This window comes from Macaca nemestrina, chromosome 13 (genome assembly GCF_043159975.1).
Source record: "Macaca nemestrina isolate mMacNem1 chromosome 13, mMacNem.hap1, whole genome shotgun sequence".
NCBI classification, from domain to species: domain Eukaryota; kingdom Metazoa; phylum Chordata; class Mammalia; order Primates; family Cercopithecidae; genus Macaca; species Macaca nemestrina.
This window is the reverse complement of record NC_092137.1, coordinates 118,055,756-118,071,224: the sequence shown is the minus strand read 5'-3', so window position 1 is coordinate 118,071,224 and position 15,469 is coordinate 118,055,756.

The window sequence follows — 15,469 nt, the reverse complement described above, 5'->3', positions numbered from 1 at the left end:
CCTCTTTCTAGAGCCTCTAGAAGAAAGTGCTTCCTCTCTCTTACAGCTTGGAGTATGATCAGAATCTCCGATTCTCAAATGCAGTGGCGTCTGGACCCCACATTTCAAACTGCCCACCAGACATTTCTTCCTGGAGGTGGGAAAACTTTTGGGTACTTTAAAATCAGTCTGTTCAAAATGGAACTTTTTTGATACACTCCTCCAATGAAATATTTTGATACAGTAGAGGGAAGCTCATACATCCCTCTCTCCTGTCCCAAAATGATTGCACCGATTAAGGCTATGGGAGCTGTTAGTGATGATGTCACCAATGGAGTTTCTAACCAGAGGTGAATCGCACCACAGCGCAGATCAGCCCCATAGAGAACTAAACTTCTGATTGTCACTTTTCTGGGAAAAAAACTTCCCATGGTGCTATAGTTGAGATGTTTGTCCCCTCCAAATCATGTTGAAATTTGATCCCAATGTTGGAGATGGAGCCTCGTGGGAGGCGTTTGGTTCATGGAGAGGTGGAGCCCTCATGAATAGATTAATGTCCCCCCTTGGGGGAGGGTGAGTAACTTCTCACTCGTTCAATCCAGGGTGACCTGGTTGTTAAAAAGAGCCTGGTACCTTCCCCGTCTCTCATGCTTCCTCTCTCACCGTGTGATCTCTGCACCCAGTGCTGCTTTGGCTTCCAGCAGGAATGGAAGCAACCTGAAGCCCTCCCCAGAAGCAGATGCTGCACATGCTTCCTGTACAGCCTGCAGAACCATGAGCCAAATAAACCACTTTTCTTTATGAATTACTTGGATTCAGGTATTTCTTTACAGCAACACTAAACAGATTAAGACCCAGAGAGACAGGCTTTAATATTATTCTGTTCTTTTCCCTAAAGGTCTTATATTACTATTAAATATCATCCCAATCATAAAAATGATGCATTGCTAGGGTAAAATGTTGTCTTGGTTGTGTGCCCGCCATGTGTTATACAATCCTCCTCTCTTCCTCCACATTCATCAACAATTTTCCCATTTAAAACCTCTCTGCATATTTATTGCCTCTCTCTGCCTGACACAGTTATGGACAGCACCCAGGAGCACCCAGTTACTCATTTTAGAGTTTATGAAGCAGATGTCAGGCACAGACAGATTACTGGTGAGCCATCATATGGGTGACATTTTAATTTTACATCCTTGTGGCGTAAGGTTGTGGTTTGGATTTTGCACTTATTTTCTTTTTCTTGTGAGAGAGGGAAGGAGGGTTGAAATATGCCTGCGTTACAAGTCACAGTGCCTCCAGCAAGAACCACTGCAACAACAAAGGAAATTCATTTTCTCACCCTCCTTGGTGCAAGATTTGTTTCTTCATAGAGAGACAAGCATGCAGTATAATATAAAAAGTGAAAGCCCAAAAAAGGATTTAAAAGGGTGTTTATAGTCTTATTATAAAAGTTCAGTCCTGATACCACAGCAGGAAGGCAAAATCATAAAAGTACATAATGCACTTTAGAAATCATAGCGCTGCCTCTGAGTGAAGGATGGGGACCACTGGAGGGCAGCGGGAGGGGCAGGTAAAGATGCAAGGGAGGTGCAGGTCCATGGGAAGAAAGGAGACAAGAGGATGGTGAGGTGCTGGCTCTGGCTCCTGGGGACCCTGCTGCATTTGATTCCTGAAGAGTCAGGAGAAGGCACCTGATGCCTTGCCACTGCCTCCAGACTTTTAACCCTCATGACTGTGAAGAACAAGGAAGCGGCCAGGAGGAGTTCACCCTGTGAATAGTGTTTGTAATGGAAAATAAAATACAAATTTAAAACCTCTGTAGCGTTACTTCCATAGGAATTTCCTTTGTGTGTGGATGTCAGGGTGCCCACGGCCCAGCTGTTGGTGCTGCGCTCCAGTCTGTAAGCAAAGCCAATGCCGAACCCACAGCTACCTAACCTGTGGACCTGCTGGAGGGGGGCCAGAGTTCATAAACTGCTGGGAAGTGTCCCCAGCATAGTAATGCTCTTCTGGGGGTTCCAAATGGGGGAAGGGTATCCTCCCCTAAGTCAAAAGAATAAGAAAGGGGTAGTGGTCAGCCACACTGGAGCCAAAGTGAGGCCCATGGTGCGCTGGGGGAGGAGGGAGCCTTGTGCTCAAACTGGTCCTGCAGGCACTACTCAATTGTGGCATCGGAGTCCTGGGTTCAATCCCCAGCTCCACCAGCAACTGGCTGGCAAGACTGAGTAAGCACTGTACCTCTCCAGGCCTTCTCTACTCCTCTAGGAAAATAAGGTGACAAGAGGCACATCTTGTAAGATTGTTAGAAGGATTTCAACATGCAGTGTGTATGAAGTGCTTATTTTAAAGTCCGTGATACATTCATAGGAACCAAGTGCTCAGGGAAAAGTTGACTATTAACATGAGCCTTCTGGCCTGCGGTGGAGATGCCAACTCTTTGGTCTCTGCTTCTTTTCCTTTGCAGATCCATTCCTCCACCTGAGTGGTCCTATCTTGCCCACACCAGGAATGGGCACCTGAAGAACCTGGACAGTTATTAATGCATCCTTCCCCCATAGTGCAGCTGTGGGTTGAGGGGTACGTGACCCCCTTCGGCAATACTCCTGTCTCTGGAATTACTCTCTGGTGATGTTGTGTTATCATCTGTGTCTTCTCCCTAGAAGGATTCTGCCTAAGAATGAAGTCAATGAGGGGAAATCAGAACTGAGAGATAGAAGGAGAGATCTGGAAGGCCCCCTAGAGCCCCAGGTTCCAGCCATGTGAGAAGGCAGCACTATGCCCTGACATATTCTCATTATGGGAGTCAAGAGGTCCTCCTTTCGGCTAAATTACCTTAAGTTAGATTTTTTTCTCTGACCTCTAAAAAGCCCTGTCTAATGCATACCATCCCCCCACACAGAGTGGAGACCATGAATAAGGGCGCCCACCAATGACAACGGGTGGTAGTCAACCCTGTTATGTACCCAAATCACCTATAAGCCTTTTAAAAGGACAGAATCTAGGTCCCATCCCCAAAGATTCTGATTCAGTATGACTGGAGGGCATCTGGACATCCTTCCATTTTAGTCCATAAAGGATGGGAAACCAGGGACCTCCAGGAAACCCAAGGCATCCCAGTTACTGTGGGGAGGAGGAGGCTTGGTGCTGTCAGGCTGAAATCAGTACATCACTTACTCAGAAAGAGGCCAAAATATCATCACTTTTGTTTTACTTGGTAAGAAATGGCCTGTTTCTGATGATAATCATGATCTTCCATTTGATGTAGCCAGAGATGCAACTGTAGCATATTAATACTAAGAAGCCATTTCCGGCCGGCTGCGGTGGCTCATGCCTATAATCCCAGCACTCTGGGAGGCCGAGGCAGGCAGATCACGAGGTCAGCAGATCTAGACCATCCTGGTTAACATGGTGAAACCCCGTCTCTACTAAAAATACACACACAAAAAAATTAGCTGGGCATTAGTCCCAGCTACTCGGGAGGCTGAGGCAGGAGAATGGCATGAACCCAGGAGGCGAAGCTTGCAGTGAGCCAAGATCGCGCCACTGCACTCCAGTCTGGGTGACAGAGTGAGACTCCGTCTCAAAACAAACAAACAAACAGAAGCTATTTCCACCAACCCTTAATTCAGGTTCACTCTGAGTCTGACAGTGTTTCCTTCCTTCCGCTGGTGTCGCCACCTCCACAAATATCGCTTATGTGCAGGCAGCTCTTGTGTGCACTGTCCCCTTGCCCAGCCCCAGCAGATGGGCCGACCCTATGGAGCCACGGTGTGTCTGTGCCTTTCTCCATTCAGGGAGGCCTTTCCCCAAACTGCAGTGGGGCTTCTCCCTGGAGGGCACTCTGCAACTGCATCTTTGTTCCCATGTTTAAACGAGAAATAAAATCCTTTCTACTGTCGTGCAGTGTAGGGTGAGGAAGAGGCAGGTGAGCTATTTGAGTTAGGGTCATTTTAACTAGCTGGGGCTCTGAGAGCAGCCACAGACATCCAGTGAACAGTCTGCAGGACTCAACTTCTCACCAGTTCATTCTGACTCTGGAGGCCATGGCCTTGCCACAGGTCATCAACCCAAACATCAGTGCCTTTTCATTCCAGACATTTCAGACTCCTTCAAGCTCATTAACTCATGAGTACAGTTTCTAGTGGCACTGGCTGCAAGGTAGGTTTCTCAAAACAGAGTGCAAGAACCATCCACAACCCAATGCCTTGGAGAGAGTAGGTGGGAAAAACAAAAAGCCAGATACAGATTCCTAGGCCTCTCTTAGACCAATGGAATCAGACACTCTGGAGCGGGGGCCAGGGAATCTGCATTTAATTCAGCCCTGCGGTATTCCAAGGCCCACCAACATTTGAGAATCTCCATGGTGGGAGGCTGCTTCCTCTCTCTCCTTCCCATGCTAAATAGTGGAAACCAGACAGCTGGGCCCTAAGCGGGCACAGGGAGGAAGGCGGGGAGGCCACATCACCTCCCCCAGCGCAAGGCATCTGTTAGGAGGCTCTCGGATGAAAGGCAGGAAGGAAAAATGGTTCTTCCACTAGGCTGGCGTTTTAGAAAACTCTGTTTCAAACACCCTGAATTTTGAGCCCTGAAAATGGTTATTATTTTTGCCCTCATTACCTTCTTTCCCTATTTAAAATGGAATCATTGTCAGAAGAAAACTGCAGCTTCACACATCCCTGCCATAGCCTCACACAATAGACACTAAAAATAGGGCCCTGCTTCCAAGCTCCACAAAACTCTCCAAAATGAGAAAATATATACATAACTAGAGGTCTTCCTGGCTTGTCTACTGACATCCGTTTTGCCTTTACTTTCCCCAAAATAGCCTTCCATTCTTTTTGGAATGACCTCATTTTCCTGATGTTCACCAGCTCTGTGCGCTGGGCAGGGGAGGGCGCTGGCTTGCCTGCCTCGACCATTCTTCCTGGGTTTTCTATTGAGATTTGTGAGCCAGTCATCTCTGGGGACAGAGCAGATCTGGAACCTTCTTGGCAAATGTGAGACTTGCCTGCAGCTGTGATGATGACATCCCTGCCCTGCCTACCTTTGACATTGGCCCATGAGACCAAAACACTAGAGATTTGAACATGACCAGCCAGGCAGGACGGGGGTCAGAACTCCGTACCTAGACTGAGGCAGGACCCCCTGCACCGTGATGGGAATCATAAGGGAAAGACCCCAGAGTGACTTCATGAAGGGATGTGCTGGAAGGCGGATTAAGATGAATGTGGGCAGAAGCTCAGCGACAGGATGGTGGGACTTTCGCAGGGGCAGACATGTTGCTGCCTTGGCATTATGGCAAATCCTAGGGCCTGAAATAGCATGGCTTCTTTTAAAATCCCTCCTGGCATCTGCCCACGGCACCCACACCCAGGAAATGGTGGGTGCGGTCTGTTTTCACCCACTGCGGTGAGCTAGAACAATTTCACTCACTTTGGAAAAGAATATAGACAGGAAATGATTGCAAAGCAGAGAAAGGCAGAGTTGTCATGGAATTATTCCATTCACTTTGGCTTTTCCTTTTGTAACTGGGACCCTACTGTGACTATGCCATCTGCTGTGGACCGGGCCCACCAGGTGGGGGTTCCAACCTCAACTAAAGTAAAGCTTTTCCCATCCCCCATCAGCTCCTTAGCTCATTCCCTAAGCCAGTGTCTAGAGGTCACATGTCCCAGACCTGCCATAGGCGTGCTCCAGGGCCAGCAATGCCAACAGCCGCTCCTCTCTGGACCTAGTCCCCTTGTCTCCTCTGAATGGCCCTGAACCACTCACTGAGCCACGGTAAAATAGGCTCAACAGGATAGGGTCAACTCCACCATGGCATTTTACTATCCTGACAAGCCACAGTCAGACATATCAACCCAAACCAATGCCCGTCATCCACACATCTTTCCAGCATCCTCTCCTCTGGGCATCCCTGGGCACATGCCATCTCTTGGGCAGCCGCCACTACACAATAGATGTGTTCCAGGAAAGTTATGCGTGACAGGGATTTTTAAAATCTAGACTTGTGTGGAGTGAAAATAATTATCTTAGTGGTTGTAGAAATTTTGTTTTCAGAACTAATTCTCCTAACCTGTAGCTCTCATGTGCAGATTTTCACTTTCAAGACATATACAATCACAAATATATTAACTCCTTCAGTTGTCCACTACCATTTATTGGAGTGGTTTCTAACATGGTAGTAGACAACTAAAAGAATTGATATATATGTGATTGTATATGTCTTAAAACAACCATTTTATTATTTCTCTTGATTCAATGGGTTGACTAGGCCTCAGCTGGAAATGTCTTCTGTTGACCTTGTATGGGGTGTCCCTTGTATGGGGTCTGCAGTTAGATGGCTGGGACATCCTGGATGGCTCCCCTCCCATGACTAGGGTCTTGCTGGAACTGGCTGGAAGGCTGGGCCCTCTTGTTCAATTCACCTGATCTTTCCATGTGGCTACTAGCTTGGGCTTCCTTATAGCATGGCGGCTGGCTCCAGGAGCAAGCAGTCCAAGAGGATAAGCCCTATTGTGCTTGAGAACTTCCCAGACCTCTGTTTGCATCCCTCCTGCTAATACCCTCAGTCAATCATGTGGCCAAGTTCAGTGGACAGCACCAGAAGGCTTCCTTGAGAGCTACAGATATTACAGTTTACCACACCCATCATTCCATAAATGCAGCCTACTTAGGAATAACCGAGTCTGGCATACATGAAATCCTGTAAGCAAATTTCAGGTCTCCCTTTCTCAGGGAGGAAACTAGAACACACATAGAGCCGCTCAGTATGAAAGAAAGAGCTGGCCAGCTCCCCTTACCAGGCAAATTCTCATTAACACCAAAGGAAGTTTGAGCACATTTTTGGTTTGTTTCTTTTTGTTGTCTTATTTTACTATTTTTAATAACTTTTTTTTTCTTTCTTTCTTTTTTTTGAGATGGAGTCTCACTCTGTCGCCCAGGCTGGAGTGTGGTGGCATGATCTTAGCTCACTGCAAACTCTGCCTCCCGGTTCAAGCGATTATCCTCCCTCAGCCTCCTGAGTAGCTGGGGTTACAGGCACCCGCCATCAGGCCCGGCTAATTTTTGTATTTTTGTAGAGAGGGGTTTCACCATGTTGACCAGGCAGGTCTCGAACTCCTGACCTCAAGTGATCCGCCTGCCTTGGCCTCCCAAGGTGCCAAGATTACAAGTGTGGATCATTATACCCAGCCTTAATAACATTTTAATTGAAAAATAACACTTGCAAATAGTGAACTCATTGTTCACTATTTACCTCCTTCAAATCACTAGATTTGATTGACAGTAACTATTTACATGACCTCTGGCCAACAGTCTTCTCTCGTGCTTCCCTCACCTGAGAAGCAAGACTACCAAGTTTGCAAGCAGATGCCTCAGTTCCCTGCAAATATATCCACTTCAGAGACGCCTTTGCCATCAGGTGCAGATCTTACATGCCATTGTCTAGAGGACAGAAAATATCCAGTCTGCTCAAACATTTCCTCCCTTGGGCAGAGGTACTCATGATTTCTAGCACCTGGTGCTTAAAAACCTTAAATAGAGCAGGTGTCCCCAATTCCCAGACCATGGACCAGTACAGGTCCGTGGCCTGTTAGGAACCGAGCCGTACAGCAGGAGGTGATGGGTAGGCGAGCTTGTATTACCACTTGAGCTCTGTCTCCTGTCAGATCAGCAGTGGCATTAGATTCTCACAGGAGCACAAACTATTGTGAACAGCGCATTCGAGGGATTTGGTTGTGCACCCCTTATGAGAATCTAGTGGCTGAAGATGTGAGATGGAACAGTTTCACTTTTAAAATGAAAAAACTCTTGTTTTAGAAATTTTGTTTAGGTTATATATATACACATATATATATAGTAATAGGGGAGATATATATAGAGAGATATAGATATAGATATAGATATCCTATTGCTACTAATAGTATGGAGAACACTGATTGTCCTTAATGGAAACTGTTTAGAGAGTTATGTAAAATAAATGCATTTGACACCCTTGCCTCCTCGTCCATGGAACAAATTGTCTTCCACGAAACCAGTCCCTGGCGCCAGAAGGGTTGGGGACATTGAAATAGAGGACTGGTTTTGTTTTGTTTTTAGTAACATTGATCCACTTTTCTGAGGTCCTGCCAGGAAAAAAAAAAAAAAAAAGTGGATTTTAAAGCCTCAAAGAGGAAAATCAAGGATGATTATTTTGAATAACAGCAAGAAATAAAAATTCATGACAAACCTTATAGCAGTGTGACATAAAATAGCATAAAAGGGGCAAGGCGTAGCAGAAGTATTTTTTAGAACATTTCCTTAATGGAAAATTTGAAACATTTATATAAGTAGCCAGAATAGTATAATGAATCTCTTCTGTCCATGGTCCAGCTTCAATACTCATCAATTTACAGCCAACCTTAGTTCATCTTGACTTCCACTCATGCATTCTCTCCTTCCAATAATTTCGATGTGCATTCCAGATGTCATATTATTACAACTGTAAAAATTTCAGTGAATCTCAAAGTCATTGTGCTGAGTGAAAGAAGCTAGACAAAAACAATATATATGTTGTTATTTGTTTAGAATTCTAGAACATGCAAACCAATCTACATTGACAAGAAGCTGATCAGTGACTGGGAACAGGAGTGGGAGAGGCAAGAGGAAAGGATTACAAAAGCACCCGAGAAAACTTTTGGGAAGGGTGATGGATATGTATGTCCATTATCTTGACTGTGGTGATGGTTTCACAGGTGGCTACACAAGTCGCAAGTCACAAAACTGCACATTTTAAGTACGAGCAGTTAGTTGTACACCAATTATACCACCATGGATTTATTTTAAAATAACACATTACGGTTGAAGATTGGGTTAATTAATTTATTTATTTTTTATTTTTTGAGACGGAGTTTTGCCCTTGTCGCCCAGGTTGGCGCAATCTTGGCTCACTGCAACCTCCACCTCCTAGGTTCAAACGATTCTCCTACGGCGTGAACCCAGGAGGCAGAGCTTGCAGTGAGCCAAGATCGTGCCCCTGCACTGCACTCCAGCCTGGGTGACAGTGCGGGACTCCCTCTCAAAAAAAAAAAAGAATTCTCCTGCCTCACCCAGTCTTCCAAGTAGCTGGAACTACAGGTGCAGCAACCACATCTGGCTAATTTGTTTGTTTGTTTTGGTAGAGATGGGGTTTCACCATCTTAGCCAGGCTGGTCTCAAATGCCTGACCTCAGGTGATCCTCCGCCCACGTCTGCCTCCCAAAGTGCTGGGATGACAGGAGTAAGCCACCATGCCTGGCCTGAAGATTGGGTTTAAAAACAACCAGGGCTTTAAAAACTTAAGTTAGATGTTTAAAATAATTTGTTTTTCCTTTCTGTTCTCATTAACATAAATATTTAAGGATATGCCTTTTCCTTTGAGCACTGCTGCAGCTATATAACTCACAGGTTGTTGTCTAGTTTTGCAATCACTGTTTTCTAAAATTTCTTTGTTAACGTAAAGTTGTTTAAGAGTTTTTTCTTTTAAAAACATTTCAAATGGAAGAGTCTTTTTCTGTTTCTTTGTTATCAATGTCTAGTTTAATCCTAGTATGATCAGGGGATTTGCTTGTACTATTTCTACTTTTGATAATTTGTTGAAATTTTATTATGGACCATGATGTAGTCAGAGTTCATGAATGTTTCACTGACCGTTGTAAAGAAGGTAAACTCTCCATTTTCAGGATATAGATTTTTGACATATATCAACCAGATCAATGTTCTTACTTTCCAGTTATTTCTGTTATTTGATCTGACATGAATTAATAGCTTTGAAAAGTTTTCTACTACAAGTGTGTTTCTATTTCTCCTCATATCCTCTGTAATTTCTGCCTTATGAATATTGTTGCTATGGGCTTTTGCACACAGATGCTCATTAGTGATTTCATCTTTGCTGTGCATTGTGTCTTTTGGCATTAGAATGCTCTCTTGTTTGTCTCATTTAATGTTCTTTGGTCCTGAATTTCTTCCTCTTTGAAGGTAAACTGGCAACAATTGCTTGCTTTTGGTTTGCACTTGCCTGGTGTGATGGCAAATACTGACTGTCAACCTGATTGGACTGAAGGTTGCGATATCGATCCTGGGGGTGTCTGTGAGGATGCTGCCAAAGGAGATTAACATTGGAGTCAGTGGGTTGGGAAGACAGACCCACCCTTAATCAGGTGGACACCATCTCATCAGCCGCTAGAAAATATAAACTAGACAGAAAAATGTGAAGAGGAGAGACGAGCCTGGCCTTTCAGTCTACGTGTTTCTCCTGTGCTGGATGCTTCCTGTCCTCAAAGATCGGATTCCAAGTTCTTCAGTTTTGGGACTTGGACTGGCTCCTCTTTCTCCTATTGTGGACTTGTGATTATGTAAGTTAATACTTAATAAACTCCTATTAGTTCTGTCCCTCCAAGAGAACCCTGACTAATAAAGATTTTGGTACCAGGTAGTGGTTCTAGAGGCACAGAATACTAAGGGTAGAGTTCTTTTGTTGGTTTTGGGGTTTCTGGAGTTGGCTGCTTAATATGATTAAACACAAAAATGCTAAGGGCTCTACTTCTAATAGTATGGAGAACACTGATAGTCCTTGATGGAAACTCTTTAGAGTGTTATATGAAATAAATGCATTTGACACTCCTGATTCATCACTCATGAGAGGCAAGGAGTTTAGTGACTCTATACATAATACCTTTGACCATATGTGGAGAACCAAGGAACACAATGAAGCTGGTTGGTTGCTCCTAAGTTCAGTGGACAAAGTGATGAGAGAAAATGATGAACTTGGGGATTCTGATTCCTGGCTTCAGAAGCAGATACTGACCCTCAAATCTGCTAAGATTGCCCTGAGTGAAAGTCTTACCTCCTGTAGAGAAAGAGCTGAAATTGTGGCAAAACAGACAGAAGCTCTTATCGTGCGAGTGGCTGACCTGCAATGAAAGGTGCATGCACAGCCTCACCAGGTGTCTACTGTTAAAGTGAGGGCATTGATTGGAAGAGAATGGGACGCTGCAACTTGGACTGGGGACCTGTGGGAGGACCCTGATGTTTGTAAACTCTGATGAACCTTTTTTTGCCAGAAGGAACAGCTCCTCCATCCCCAGTAGTGGCAACATCCCCTCCCCAACCCATGCTGCCATCAGCCTTTCCACCTTTGTCTGGGGAGATCAACCCTGAGCTGCCTGAGGCAATAGTGATGGCCTCCCCTGAGGCAGCAGCCAGGCAAAATAATGTTGATTCTCCTCAGGAGCCACCCCCAACATCCGTGTTTGCTTCTGGGTAACTGCATTGGGGAAAGGGAAATGATCAGACATTTGGGGGACTACTGACCACTGGCTCTGAGCTGACGTTGATTCCGCGGGACCCAAAACATCATTGTGGTCCTCCAGTTAAAGAAGGGGCTTCTAGAGGTCAGGTAATTAATGGCATTTTAGCTCAGGTCCGACTTACAGTGGGTTCAGTCCTGTGGTCATTTCCCCAATGCCAGAATGCATAACTGGCACAGACATACTTAGCAACTGGCAGAGCCCCCACATTGGCTCTGTGACTGGTAGGGCGAGGGCTATTATGGTGCGAAAGGTCAAATGAAAGCCATTAGAGCTGCCTCTACCTAGAAAAAATAGTAAATCAAAAACAATATCACATCCCTGGAGGGATTGCGGAGATGAGCGCCACCATCAAGGACTTGAAATATGCAGGATGGTGATTCCCACCACATCCCCTTTCAGCTCTCCCATTTGGCCTGTGCAGAAAACCGTTGGATCTTGGAGAATGACAGTGGATTATCATAAGCTTAACCAAGTTGTGTCTCCAATTGCAGCTGCTGTACCAGAAGTGGTTTCATTGCTTGAGCAAATGAACACATCTCCTGGTACCTGGCATGCAGCCATTGACTTGACGAATGCCTTTTCCTCCATTCCTGTCCATAAGGCCCACCAGAAGCAATTTGCCTTCAGCTGGCAAAGCCAGCAATATACCTTTACTGTCCTACTTCAGGGGTATATCAGCTCTTCGGCTTTGTGTCATAATCTTATTTGGAGAGACCTTGATTGTTTCTCCCTTTCATGAGATATCACACAGGTCTGTTACATTGATGATATTATGCCGATTGGATTCAGTGAGCAAGAAGTAGTAAATACACTGGTCTTATTGGTGAGACATTTGCATGCCAGAGGATGGGAAATAAATCTGACTAAAATTCAAGTACCTTCTACCTCAGTAAAATTTCTAGGGGTCCAGTGGTGTGGGGCCTGTGGAGATACTCCTTCTAAGGTAAAGGATAAGTTGCTGCATTTGGTCCCTCCTACAACCAAGAAAGAGGCACACGCCTAGTGGGCGTATTTGGATTTTAGAGGCAACATGTTCCTCATTTGGGTGTCTTACTCCAGCCCATTTATTGAGTGACCCAAAAGCCTGCCAGTTTTGAGTGGGGTCCAGAACAGAAGAAGGCTCTGCAACAGGTCCAGGCTGCTGTGCAAGCTGCTCTGCCACTTGGGCCATATGACCTAGCAGGCCTCTAGGATTTTGGAGCAAGGCCCTACCGTCTTCTGCAAATAACTACTCTCCTTTTGAGAGACAGCTCTTGGCCTGTTACTGGGCTTTGGTGGAAACTGAATGTTTGACTATGGGTCATCAAGTCGCCATGCGACCTGAACTGTCTATCATGCACTGGATGTTTTCTCACCCATCCAGCCATAAAGTGGGTCAGGCACAGCAGCATTCCATCACCAAATGGAAGTGGTATATATGTGATTGGGCTCGAGCAGTTCCTGAAGGCACAAGTAAGTTACATGAGGAAGTGGCTCAAGTGCCCATGATCTCCACTCCTGCCACCTGCCTTCTCTCCCCCAGCCTGCACCGATGGCCTCATGGGGAGTTCCCTGTGATCAGGTGACAGAGGCAGGGAAGACTAGGGCCTGGTTCACAGATGGTTCTACACGATATGCAGGCACCACCCGGAAGTGGACAGCTGCAGCCCTACAGCCCTTTCTAGGACATCCCTGAAGGACAGTGGTGGAGGGAACTTCGTAGTGGGCAGAACTTCGAGCAGTGCACCTGGTTATGCACTTTGCATGGAAGGAGAAATGGCCAGATGTGTGATTATATACTGATTCATAGGCTGCAGCCAATGGTTTGGCTGGATGGTCAGGGGCTTGAAAGAAGCATGATTGGAAAATCGGTGACAAAGAAATTTGGGGAAGAGGTATGTGGATGGACCTCTCTGAGTCATCAAAAACTGTGAAGATATTTGTATCCCATGTGACTGCTCACCAATGAGTGACCTCAACAGAGGAGGATTTTAATAATCAAGTGGATAGGATGACCTGTTCTGTGGACACCACTCAGCCTCTTTCCCCAGCCACCCCTATCATCCCCCAATGGGCCCATGAACAAAGTGGCCATGGTGGCAGGGATGGAGGTTACACATGGGCTCAGCAATGTGGACTTCCCCTCACCAAGGCTGGCCTGGCTACAGCCACTGCTGAGGGCTCAATTCACCAGCAGCAGAGACCAACACTGAGCCCTTGATATGGCACCACACCTCAGGGTGATCACCCAGCTGCCTGGTGGCAGGTTGATTACACTGGACTTCTTCCATCATGGAAAGGGCAGATGCTTGTCCTCACCAGAATAGACCCCTACTCCGGACATGGGTTTGCCTATCCTGCATGCTATCCTTCTGCCAAGACTACCATCTGTGGACTCGCAGAATGCCCTATCCCCCGTCATGGTATTCCACACAGCATTGCCTCTGACCAAGGCATTCTCTTTATGGCTAAAGAAGTGTAGCAGTGGCTCATGCTCATGGAATTCTCTGACCTTACCATGTTCCCCATCATCCTGAAGCAGCTGGATTGATGGAACAGTGGAATGGCCTTCTGAAGTCACAATTACAATGCCAACTAGGTGACAATACTTTGCAGGGCTGGGGCAAAGTTCTCTGGAAGGCCACGTATGCTCTGAATCAGTGTCCAATATATGGTACTGTTTTTCCCATAGCCAGGATTCATAGGTCCAGGAATCAAGGAGTGGACGTGGAAGTGGCACCCTCACCATCACCCCTAGTGATCCATTAGCAAAATTTTTGCTTTCTGTTCTCCCGACATTACGTTCTACTGGCCTAGAGGTCTTAGTTCCAGAGGAAGGAACACTGCCAGCAGGAGATACAACAATGATCCCATTAAACTGGAAGTTAAGATTGCCACCTGGCCACTTTGGGCTCCTTCTACCTTTAAGTCAACAGGCTAAGAAGGGACTTATAGTGCTGGCTGGGGTGATTGACCCGGACTATCAAGACAAAATCAGTCTACTACTCCACAGTGGAGGTAAGGAAGAGTACAAATGGAATATAGGAGATCCATTAGGCAGTCTCTCAGTATTACCATGTCCTGTGATTAAGGTCAATGGGACTACAAATGACTTAGACCCTTCAGGAATGAAGGTTTGGGTCACTCCACCAGGGAAAAAAACCACGACCTGCTAAGGTGCTTGCTGAAGGCAAAGGGAATACAGAATGGGTAGTAGAGAAGGTAATCATCAATACCAGCTACGGCCACGTGACCAGCTGCAGAAATAAGGACTGTAATTGTCATGAATATTTCCTCTTTCTTTTGTTAAAAACATGTTTGTACATGTATACACTTGTACTAAGAAAATATCTTCATTTTATTTCCTTTTCCTTTATCATGTGACATAAGATTTATTGACTTCATATCAGCATGTAAGTATTGTTAATTTCATGTACTAGTACTTGGTTGGGGACTGGTGTGTTTCCAGGTGTATGAAGGGTAGCTGTATTATGTTAGGCATAATTATGACCTTATTATTGTCTTTATTTGAAGATTATGCATGATCTCAGGAGATGTATATGGGTTCAAGTTGACAAGGGGTGGACTTATGATGGTTAATACTGCGTGTCAACTTGATCGGATTGAAGGATGTAATACTGATCCTGGGTGGGTCTGTGAGGGTGTTGCCAAAGGAGATTAACATTTGAGTCAGTGGGCTGGGGAAGGTAGACTCACTCTTAATCAGGTGGACACCATCTCAGCCACCAGTGAATAAAAACCAGGCAGAAAAACATGAAGAGGTGAGACAGGCCTACCCTCCCGTCCTACCTCTTTCCCCTGTGCTGGATGCTTTCTGCCCTGAAACATCAGACTCCAGGTTCTTCAGTTTTGGGACTCAAACTGGCTCTTCTCGCTCTACAGCTTACAGACAGCCTGTTGCGGGACCTTGTGATCATGTCAGTCAATACTTAATAAACTCACATATATATATGTGTGTGTATATATATATATCCTATTAGTTCTTTCTCTCTAAGGTAACACTGACTAATACAGCTGGTACACCTTTGTCCATCCTTTTCATTTCCAGTCTTTTATGGTTCACTTGTTTTAGATATGTTTCCTTTAAACAGCATAGAATTGGATTTTGCTTTATGATACAATGTGAAAATCATTTATCTTAATGAATGAATCCGAGG